Raw genomic sequence first — 12,500 nt, forward strand, 5'->3', positions numbered from 1 at the left:
GGGAACCAACAACCACCAGCTTGTGTGACCCCAACAGATTCTGACCTTAATAATACAACCTTTCTGGTATAGGGTCTACTTCCTTCTTACTTTGGCAGTTATTTTAAAGGTTGTGGATCTATGTTTTTTCTGGACTGGAAATGTCATGGACTAATGTCATGAATTCGAAAATCGTTTTAATGTCCTGAAATGTCTAAAGAATAAAACCCAACCACTAGCAGCTCAGTCAAACCAGGGGGTCTCATCCTTTGGATTATAATAATAATAATAATTATTCTTCATTTCAAATAATTGTGAACGTAAGCTGCCGAAAAACTGTTTTCGGCAGCAACTAAGATTTCCCCTCCTGATTGCTTAGTTAAACATGCCGTCTCTTTTGGCTCCTGACTTGCAAAAGGTCTGAACAGAGTTCCAACTAAGCCATTAAGGGTTGGTATGGGGCCATGTGTGCAGGAGATGGATTAGTCGGTGGATTATTGCTGATGGGTGATTGGGAAGTCATTTAAGCAACACAACGGAAAAAAAGTAATTTATAAATGGGCCCATCCCACCGATAACCGTCCCACCACCACCCTCGAACTAAATGGATAATTGTGTTGCATTGATTATATAAAAGCCAGCGTGGGACCGACGGGACGAATAGTCAATCCAAAGTCATATTTGTAAAGCTTTGTTGGAGTCAGTGGACCACGGCACTGGCATCCGTTAGTGTACTTGTGCATCCATGCAGATGCATCATGTGTGAGTGTATGTGTGTATGTGTATGTGTGTGTGTGTGTTTGTCTATGTGTTTATGCGTGTGTATGTGTTCCTGTATGTGTGTGTGTGTGTGCGTTTGTGGTGGGTGCATGCGTGCGTGCATGAGTATGTGCACATGTGTGTGCGTGTGTCCTAAAGGAAGTGTTCTCGGCTGTCAGGGGGATATGCAGCGCAGTAAGCTGAGTTGAACTCCAGCCATCCTCGGAGAGAATGAATAAATAAAAGGCTGTCATAAAGTAACTCGGTGTCCCCATAATTAGAGGGGAATAGGAAGAATGCACCATACAGCATGATGCGTGGACACAATAACAAATACTAGTGCCCAGACGTCTCTTTCTCCGTGCAAAAGCAAACGGCTCTGAAAGCTGATTATTAAATGTGGAAAAATCCATTCAATGCCCTTCATCACTGTACCTTCAATTGTGTCGTGCACTTCTGCCAAATGTATTGATTTGTCTTTGCTGGCAGGTTGCAGGCATTGCGAGCACCGCTGTACAATATTAAATGGGTCTTGATAACAACAAGGTCTGGATCATAAATGTTAATAGAGGGGGAAGTAGCAAGGGCCCGGGCTTGAATTCATTTCATTCCACATTATCAAACTCCCAGCAAATTAGCTTTCTGCCCCTACCTTTAGCTCCACGTTATTTACTATTGAGAGGCACAGCTGAATTCATTATATTTGGCATTTAATCTCCCCCCTAGCTTCCCCCGCAGACACAATAAAACGTTTCCATCCTACTCTTCCGTTTCTATGTGGCCTGAATCGCTCCCCTCGTGTTCCTGCTCCGACCCACTCCCTGAACTATGATGTTCTATTCCCAGTGGTCTCTCTAGCTCTTCCCCTCGCTGCACTCCCGCCCTGCCGCCGTTTGATGAATATTTCACAGGCCAGCAGAGAGCGTCCTCCAAGCCTCTCATCTCCCTCCCAGACACCGCTCTGGCTCCCAGCACCTATCACCTACGGCTGCGCCAAAGCGACCGTTTAGGGACGCACGCGAAGTGAAAGCGAAAATAGAAGAAAAGCGTGTTACCTTCGAAAATTGCAGAGTAAAAGATAGTAAATGTGCCCTTACTGCCTGTGCTGGAGTTTACAAAGTGGTGCACGGTGGCAGGGGGATTAGAAGCGATGGGCGAGCACGAGCTGTCACGGCCACGCTGCCCACGCAGCATTCACCAGCTAGTTATTGTTAAGAAGGTTCACCTGGAGGAGTTCTGAATCCATTACCCACACCTGTGTTCTGCCGTATGGGATTGTCAGTTTTTACCTAGCGTTGTAGCTTAATGTTTTTCATCAGTGTGTTCGTGTGTAATAATTCTACTCTTAATCCATCAAGCCTCACTGATATTTATTTAACAATGCAGTATATAGAACACTTTGTATTTATTACTTCGTATTTATTGCTTTATATTTCATAATCATAGTGTGTGTGTGTGTGTGTGTGTGTGTGTGTGTGTGTGTGTGTGTGTGTGTGTGTGTGTGTGTGTGTGTGTGTGTGTGTGTGTGTGTGTGTGTGAGTGTGATTATGTGTGCCTGAATTCGCAACATAACAGATAGTGTTTTCATTTGTGTGGTGCACATTTTGAACAGCTTAATAATGAAAACATTTTTCCAATGAAAACAAAAAGATTAACCATCATTTTCCAGCAGCATGAATGGTTGCAAGAGATACAAAACCACAGGGCTGTCTCCGAGCCCTCCTTTAAGGTAGCTATCGGTCAATATATATTTGCCTCCATTTCATTTCATTTTCACATACCAGACAAAATGTCGCAATACAAGAGGAATAAATCCATGCAGTCTTCTCTGCCGAACATGAAAAGGCAGGGAGGAGAATATGTGACAGTTATATTTAAAGGTCTCTTGATTGCTAAATAATGTACGCGGTGGTGGGGAGAGTTCTGATCTCAGAGTTTTTATATTGGCAGATCACTCAGCTAGAACCGCTCAATCTTCTATGAAGTCTCCCTCACTCATATGGCACACCATAATTCCCCGTAAAGTGGGCAAAATAGATCGAAGGGAGAGGTGCTAGATAGACTCTTTGTATAGTCTCGGGCGTTTCTCACCAGACTGCATTGTCTTCTTTCTGAACAGCGGTGAGAAATAATTGTTGATATTGATTGTGGCAGACAGTGTATTCGACCCAACAGTGGCTAGTGACACACTGATATGTAATGTTTTTATTCCGTTGTTCACTACTTACTAAACAGTGTACAAAAAGGAACATTTAAGAAGATGTAAGATGGTGTTTTATTGATCAATGTTATGTATAAAGGAGATGTTTTTATTCAAAATGGCTTACGAACACCAGTTGCGGTATAAATATTTCTAGAATACCTAGAGGAAAATATGTTAATTTGAATACCAGGATACAATTATGTTAATTTGAATACCTAGATACAATTATGTTAATAGGATTACACCTATGTAAATATGTAACGATATAACAATATTTAAAAAAATGAAGTAGCAACATATATAAACAAGAAAAAGATCTTTCCACAATTCTTCCACCAAACTATTTTCCTACTCTCATGCGTCTCCCCATCTGCCAGGGCGTGGGACTGGTCAGGAGGTCTGTGAGGCAGCTGCAGTGCAGCAGGCCATAACAGTATATCTAGCCCAGCCCAGCTATAACTTTGCTCCCGGCCTTGCTCTCTCTTTTTTAGCACAATCTGGAGAAAGAGCCACGGCAGGGCGAGTCAGCAGGCCGACTCCAGGGCCAGAGCAGCAGGTCCCGGGGCAGCGGACGGCCATGGGAGAGGAGAGGGTTTTACCACGGAAGATTTAATAAATGAATTTTGTTTGGATCGGCTCCACTGAGACATGGACTCAAATTAGTTTTTGTGCCCTAAAGAGCTTTCCTTGTTGTTGTTTTTGGCCGGTCTTTTACGAGCACAAAAGCAGAAATTTCATTATGCCGTGGAGACATAAGAGAGAGAAAGCAAGTGATTATTTTGTAAATATGTCCTAAGTCTATTGGTCTTAACGCTATTTATTGAGGCCCGGTAATAGCTGTAGCTCCACTCATGATGTGTCTCTAGTGTCCACAACACTGATGCTATAAGTCCCTGCTGTGTACGCAGCAAAGCAGTGCAAAAAGTGTACTTGAAATGAATGTTGTTTTTGCTCTGAAACACTAAGTACGATGGGCCAGGAGTAGGGCACATCAATAGAGCACACTATATAAAGTATAGGAAGAGAAAAATGCGCACACATACATGTGATAGAATAGACCACATGTATATAGTGACTGGGGGACAGGCCAAGGCCAAGATGCACACAATGGTGACTCCCGGATAGAGGCATGCACAGATGCACAAACACGCTGCTATGTGTGTGTGTGTGTGTGTGTGTTTTTGTATATACACACACACACACACACACACACACACACACAGAACTTGTTCAACACGGTAAGAGCTCTATGATTCACCCCCGTGGCTGTAATAATCTCTCTCTCTCTCTCTCTCTCTCTCTCTCTCTCTCTCTCTCTCTCTCTTGTGTGTGTGTGTGTGTGTGTGTGTGTGTGTGTGTGTGTGTGTGTGTGTGTGTGTGTGTGTGTGTGTGTGTGTGTGTTGTGTGTGTGTGTTTGTATGTGTGTGTGTGTGTGCGTGTAATATTTCCGAGCGTTCACAGGGTGAATTTGCCCCAGGCTTGTGGCCGGACAGCAGGACAATCACAGCCTGGAGGCCAAGAGCTTTGTTCATGGACCTATTTCATCGCCAGGACAACCACACACACAAACACACACACAAATAGAACATGAGGAGAAAGCCATAGCCCTCATTAAAATAAAAAGCAATCAGACACAAAGAGACGCTGATTGTCGGCCAGGCAACTCTCCACAACATATTTTTATCGCACCGTCGGAAAAACACCCATCTCTGTGAGACATCGTTCTTAATTTTTCTCTCTTCTTATTTTTCCTCTCCAAAAGTGCTCGATGTGAGGTGGGAAGTGGTTCTGGTAATGAGTGCATTCATTAACCACTGCTTTCAGTCCCATTTGGAGCAGAATATGTGTGTGTGTGTGTGTGTGTGTGTGTGTGTGTGTGTGTGTGTGTGTGTGTGTGTGTGTGTGTGTGTGTGTGTGTGTGTGTGTGTGTGTGAGGTGAGGGGGGGGCTCATTCCACCCCCAGAGTGAGTCTGGACACTGTGACAAATTTCCCCCCTTTATTGGGCAAAATACGCTGAGGCTTTAGATTTCCCAGGCTGTCACATACTGTTCCCGGGCACCTGGAGATTCATTTGGCTTCCCAGATAGTACATGTAAGCAGACCCCGACCCCCCCCCCCCCCCCCCCCCCCCCGCCATCTCCCCACACACACACACAGTCACACAGGCATGTAGGCAAACACACGCACGCAAGCAATCACACACACACAGGCACACACACACGCCCACACACACGCCCACCCACACACGCCCTCACACACGCCCAAACCACACATGCACACACACACACACACACACACACATGTACACACGCACACATGCAAGCGAAGACACACAGCAAACACACACACACATGTACACACACACATGCAAGCGAAGACACACAGCAAACACACACACCACAAACACACACACACACACACACAGACAGACATACAAACACACACACACACACACACACACACACACACACACACAACACACACACACACACACACACACACACACACACACACACACACACACACAGGGTTTGTATGGTGGCGCTCCTTGCTTCGACTGCCTGCAGAATCTCGGAGCAGTCCAGGGTAAGAAGGATTAGACCGGATGGAGTGATAACCATAACCGGTCAAATATACTTTATTTTTTGCTAAAAGAAGGAAAAAGGAAAATCTTGTTTATCTCGCATGACTGGACCAGGTTGTGCAGGAATGTGTAAGAATCCCTCAGAGCTTGAATAAATGCATGATTTACTACAGCGGGCTAATTCGTTGTATTTTCTGAGTTCTCGTTTAAATAAATAATAAGGTCATTTTGGAGAAGGACCCTAATTGGGTTATAAAAAGATCTACGTAAAGACTAGAGCCTGTTATAAGGTCGCTTTTTGGCTCAAACTTAGCATGGACAAGCCTGTTGATAAACATAGAAAAGCAAGCTTATTTAAATGCTAATTCTAAGATGGTGAGACTAAAAGCAAATTATTTTTCCTTTGAAAAGTTGAATAGAATTATGTAATTATTTTACAGACCCTTTTATAACATCAAGAAAATAGTTTATTTTTTTACCCTTGCCCTTTTGTGGTTGCATGTGAATATGTGGGTGTGTCTTTGTTTGTGTTTGTGTGTGGGTATGTGTGTGTGTGTGTGTGCATGTGTGTGTGTGCGTGTTTGTGTGTGCGTATGTGTGTGCGTGTGTGTGTGCTTATGTGTGTGTGTGCGTGTGTGTGTGTGTGTGTGTGTGTGTGTATCTGTGTGCATGCATATACCTAAGTGCACATGCATGCATGTGTGCACGTGTTCCAGTGTGTTTGCGTGTTTAGCTATACTGTTGACATGAGGAATCACAGCCAGAGAAATTAACACTGGGGGTCGGCCCTCCAGTCCCCCTTCGTCGGAGCAGTCATATCAGTGCGGCTTAATCAACCTCAAAGTGCAGCCAAATAATTGTGACAAGTGCTGGCTCAAAGCAGGGTTAGTCGTCCTTTGAAAGTCGCTCTAATAAACCGAGGAGAGGAACTGAGTGTGAATATGTAATGCTTGGTTAGCGAGGTGAACCGTAACATCAACAAGGTCTGGACAATTCAATTGACCAGGTCCTACAATATTAAGTTATTTGGGCAGAAGAGTATTTTATCATACAGAGTCAGACATTTCTTTCAACCAGTGGTGCACAATAGAGAGGATAAATGATGAACACCAGGGCTCATCACTCAATGGATGGGTAATTGATTTCCCAGTCAAAAGTAGGTGCCTTGTATCAACTGTTTCTCAATTAGGCTTGCTAGAATTTCAACCCATGGAAGAAAGTCTAAGTCAACCTTATTGCAACGTTCGAAGCAATATTTATTTGGCTCTATTTCCCCCCCCCTCAAAAAAACAATCCCAACAGATTTGAGCAAGTGTACCGCGCTGTAAATGTCATGCGTCAGAGTAGACCCAGAGAGCCCTTTTAACAAGCCAGGGGTTGCCATGACGACCTTCTGAAGGACCTGAAGATGGATGAGCTGACCATCATCAGCCGCCTTTAGAGAAAGGGTATCACTGCTGTCTGGACGTCGGTCCTAATCAGGACAGCACTATAACCTGGACAGCATGTCCGCTGTTTGTGCTGCGGTCTGTCTAGTGTGACCGCGTCGGCTGAGAGGAGACACGAGAAGAATCAAACCAAGGGGAACAAAACACAAGAAAATAATACAAAATAATCCGTCAATGTTCCTTTATATGAACCCTTTGTTTATTCAAATGAGAAGGAGAGCCTTCGACGGCAAAGTAATCCAAATAATCACATGGATTAGAACCCAAAGATTTGCATTTGATATCCTAGCTACTTAAAATGTAACGCCATCACACGAGTCCTCCCTCTCAGAGCAGCGGCGATAGAGAGTCGGGCCAGAGGACAGCTTTTAGCCATCAACACGTGGGGTTCCACTGCTAAATGGTCACGCCACAGAGTGTTTATCTGTCATCATTCATTTCCAATCGCATGAACATAATTGGCAGGCTTGTAGTGCAATAATGACCTAAAACACAGTCCAGATCCACCACATTCACATTCTCTGGTCGTCACAGTGCAGCAACCATTCCCTTGTCTGCTTCGGAGCCCTTCTCCCCTTAGCTCTACGCTCAGACTCAGTGCTCCCTCCGTCAGGGCCTCTCTCACACGTTCACCCTCTGCTCTAGTCTCTTCCGCCAACCCATTCTACCCATTTCTTCGTCTTTTTCATTGAAGGGACACTGTGTAGCGTTTTTAAGTAAGGTATTAAGTTAAAATCAATGTCTTCATTCATAAATATGTCCTAATTGGTGTAAAATTACCTTTGCCAATAATCTGATTTATCTCCTGAGCGAAGAATTTCTTATCTGTAGCCTATTTACATTTAACAGAAACTCCTAAGGAGGCTTCTGGATTACTATAACAGCTGAGAGGGACATAAAGCTACGGCTAAAAGTGTTTTTTGCTCAGAGCCAGCGTGACTGGAAACATAGAAGGAGCTCAGCGAGACACGCTTGTCACTGCCCGGCAAATTTTGAACGCCTGCACAGCCCTTTCGTTCATAAAGCAAGACCATACTTATGCCATACCACAGGAGAAGGAATCCTTGTTGACAAAAAGCGAAAAAGGGAATTCAAAAGGCAACGTGACCGGCAAAATCCAAAAACGGGTCATGTTGTCATAGCTTCTGGCAGATACCACCAACTGTAGTTGCAACCAGGTTCAAACACACATTTGAAATAGCAAGGTGCTGGAGAGCGCTATTCGTTTGAATGCAAAATACAATTTTACCAAAGTTGGGAGGTAATGTCCCTTTAAAGCCATTTTCCCTATCTGCACCCGTTCCTAACCCACCAAACCAAAAACTAAAAGTTGGGAGATACAGTAATGTCCCTTTAAAGCCATTTTCCCTAACCCACCAAACCAAAAACTGAGAGTTAGTACATTGGCTATTATCTACAAATCACAGTCAATTACGCCACAAACAATTGCTGTCACTCAAAGAATTGATCTGTGCTTGTTGCTATCAGAGTACAATCATGACAACAATGGCTCTGATGGGAGTGCAGAGAGGGGATGGCCACGGCTGCTAATCACCCCTCGCTAAACAAACACAAACACGCATTCCAACGCTGGCGGCGGCGGCGGACCTGATTGCAGAGCGACACTGGGAGGCGGGAGTCACAGAGCAATCACAGGCTGCAATGCTAACCATCCATAGGGAAGGAGGGGGTGATTCCGCCCTGGCCTTTTGTGCAAATATTATCATCAATATACTTCTATTTTTTTTTTATAAATGTACCTTATCATGGCTAGTGTATTGTTTAAGAGCAATTCAACTTCACTTCTCATAGCATTCATTGGGAGCAGGGCCATTTCAGTTTTCCAATTAATAGGGATTAGGAATTAGCATTTTCCTCTAATTGAGCTATAGATTTGGAGGGTTTAAACTTTAGGCAGACATATTCATTCTAATAACAAACTAATCAACTGCATAAGTTTATGTCTGTCAGCAAGACTCTGTGCTGGTGTGGTGTGAAGAGACTTATGTGTGTATGTGTGTGTATATGTGTGTGTGTGTGTGTGAGAGTGTGTGTGTGTGTGTGTATGTGTGTGTGTGTGTGTGTGTGTGTGTGTGTGTGTGTGTGTGTGTGTGTGTGTGTTTGTGTGTGTGTGTGTGTGTGTGTGTGTGTGTGTGTGTGTGTGTGTGTGTGTGTGTGTGTGTGGTGTGTGTGTGTGTGTGTGTGTGTGTGTGTGTGTGTGTGTGTTGGAGGTTCCCCAACAGTTGAGAGGCAGGATGCACTGTTAGTTAGGACGGTGCTTCAGAGCTGTTGGCGTAATAAGGACCTGTGGGTCGTCTGGAGGAGTCTTAGGACGGTTCCGGTGTTGCGATCGACCCCATAGTGGTTTCCGGAACAGCACGTCAACCTCCTCTTAACAAGCATGGGAGTGTGATTGGGGAGCAGGCAGGCCAATTGAAGGTGTCTGTGGGTTGTCTGGGTGTCTGGGTGTCTGTGTGTGTGTCTATGTGTGTCTGTGGGTGTTGGTCTTTGTCTGTGTGTGTGTTTGGGGGAGGGAGGGGGTTGTAATCCCAAAAGCGGGACACCCTTGTATGGCTTGTGAGCAGCAGCAATGGTGTAGCAAGAAGCAGAAGAGACGGTAGGAGAGAATAATATGCTACCTTAAACAGGTGTGTATCTGTCAGCCGAAGTGCACCGAGAGAGAGAGAGAGAGGAGAGAGAGAGAGAGAGAGAGAGAGAGAGAGAGAGAGAGAGAGAGAGAGAGAGAGAGAGGGAGAGGGAGTGAGAGAGAGAGGGCGGGAGAGGGAGTGTGAGAGAGAGAGAGGGAGTGAGAGAGAGAGAGAGAGAGAGAGAGAGAGAGAGAGAGAGAGAGGGAGGGATAGAGAGGGTTAGAGAGGGAAAAGGAGAGAGACAGAGAGTGAGAGAGACAGAGAAAGAGAGCGATTGAGAGAGAAATAGAGGGAGAGACATACGGGGTGAGAGAGAGGCAGAGAGGGAGAGAGAGAGAGAGAAAGAGAGAAAACAGACAGGGACTGTGAGCAAATAAATGGTAGAAAAAGAGAGAGAACGAATAGGAGTCCATCCTGACAGGCCCTCAACTTCAGCAAGACAGTGATAGGAGAACAACAACCAAAGAAGAAGAAATAAAATCAATTACGGAAAAACAAAACAAAACATTCAGGGAGAACAAAAGCTAATTTTGTTGTTGTTATTGCTTCAAACGTAACTGCGGCAGACAAACTATTTGTCCCATGTCACGCTGACTGATGTCCTCCGCAGCGAGGAGTGTCTGCATCAGTCAAGCGTCGTTAATACCTGTTTAACCTTTCCTTTTCGTTGCGGACTATGACGGATTATCGTAATTCCCCGCATCACGTAGGGATCCAGAGCCGTGTCGGACTGGGATTCCCGGCCGTATGGGCTGTAAACACATTAGCCTGGGAATGAATCTAATCAGAGAGAGAGAGAGAGAGAGAGAGAGAGGGAGCGGCAGATAGATCCCTTCAGTCACTTATCCTGTTACCGTTTCATCTGTGGGACGGACGGCGGGTGTCTGCATCCCGAGTGGGATGAATGGTGTGGTTGTCGTGTCTCGTTTGTCTCCCTTCAGAAGGTACTGTGGCGCGATGACATGTCTGAACCTGCCGGCATGTGTGAGGTGAGTTATGTGGTGTGACCGTTTAAACGCAGTTCTGACGGAAAATGCACATGCACACACGCACACACACACAAACCAAAAACAAAGACACAAAAACATACAAACACACATTGAAGTGAGTTGGGATCAAAATGTGACCTAGAGTTTTCTATTTGAAGCAAAGCATCATGGGAGATGAACAGGAAGTAGCACACAGGTATATTGGAGGCAGTTTGGCCGAGTTTCAGTCCTAACACAAAATGCTCTTTAACAGATTTCGCTCTTTCATTGTCCACAAGCGTACTTCTATCTTAACTGTTCTGATATCCTGCTGCCTTCTGATACGTTAAGGATAACAGATCAACGAGCTCACCGCTTCAGACTGAATATCAGCAGGGTTATATCCTCTTTTTTTCAAGTGTGCTTGCTAAGGACATTCAGAACACAAATAACTGTTTCAAAGAGATGTCAAAGTGCAAAGTTTGCATATAACATAGCGTCCACTGGAGAAGTATCCTCCTCTGAGAGCTGTGTTCTCCACTCCAGCAGCTGAATGGGCGGTGGAGCGGGGTGCGGAGAGCAGCACCCTGCGGGGGCACTCGGCCAAGGACGTTCTCACAGGAACACACACGGTGGCTGTGGCGTGGATTTAACTGGTGGCCACAAACTCCTCGGCTTTCACCAAGTCCCAGTCTTTGCCGTTTTCTCTGGTATTTTCATGACTTTTTTTTATTTTTTGCTTTCATACGTTCATTTGGTTCTTGATTCCTTCTTATTGATTATTTTATTTTTTTCTCTTTTTTTCCTCAGTTTCTCTTTTGCTTAATGCCATATATTTTAGTGGCGCTGTGCTTGTTCGAGATTGTGACGTCCTCTCTCATGGTAAAACCATCAATTGTTTTTCAAGAGTAAGCGAATCACGCAAAGGTTATAACATCTCCTTGATGTTTCCAAAGCCATTATAACCCGTTTTTGCTCTAAGAGATCGTTCCCGTACCAACTCCCACAATAAATCCTTTGTGGAGTTCTCCTCTCCATGAACAGAAGTAGGAGTACAACGCTACTGAGGCAGAGCGAGGTATGCTTGTGTGTGCGGTTGTGTAAACATTCATATCTTTCGATGATCATATCGACCGGACGGGCTGATATCTTCCATCCAACAGTTCAAAGGGAGAATTATCGAAAGAGCACATGAGTGATTCAACGGCGGCAGGATAACTGATAAGCTGCTAGACACTGAGCGAAATGTCAGTCTGAGGCTGCTCTAATGGCATCCGGAGCGTGCATGCTGAGCATACATTACCTGTCTCCTTCCAAGAGGAGTGCTGTTGATCTGTGGAATTCCACACCACGCTGCAAGGGCAGTTAATGTGTGCTGGAGTGTGTATGTGCGTGCATGTGCGTATGTATGTGTGCGGTCTTTGTGTGTTTTGTGTGTGCGGGTGTGCGTCCCGTTCATTCATGGTCTCTCCTCTGTTTTCCTGCTCAATTAGACTGAACACTCTCTTATGATTTGAACCCAGAACTCTTAAAGGTCCACTCCACAGCCGTTCATCTCTTTGTGCTCGCAGTCAAAGAGGGGTGTGCGTCATTGCCTGATTGGTAGATAGAGAAAGAGAGAAAGAGATAAAGTGTAAGAAAGAGAGAGTAAGAAAGAGAGAGAGAGAGAGAAAAATAGAGTAAGAAAAGAGAGGGAGAGAGAGAGAGAGAGAGAGAGAGGAGAGAGAGAGAGAGAGAGAGAGAGAGAGAGAGAGAGAGAGAGAGAGAGGGAGAGAGAGGAGAGAGAGAGAGAGAGAGAGATTGAGAGAGAGAGAGAGAGAGAGAGAAAAATAGAGTAAGAAAGAGAGAGAGAGAGAGGGGAGAGAGAGAGAGAGAGAGAGAAGAGATGAGAGATGAGAGAGAGAGAGAGA

The sequence above is a fragment of the Gadus morhua genome, chromosome 1 (assembly GCF_902167405.1).
Source record: "Gadus morhua chromosome 1, gadMor3.0, whole genome shotgun sequence".
Taxonomy (NCBI): Eukaryota; Metazoa; Chordata; class Actinopteri; order Gadiformes; family Gadidae; genus Gadus; species Gadus morhua.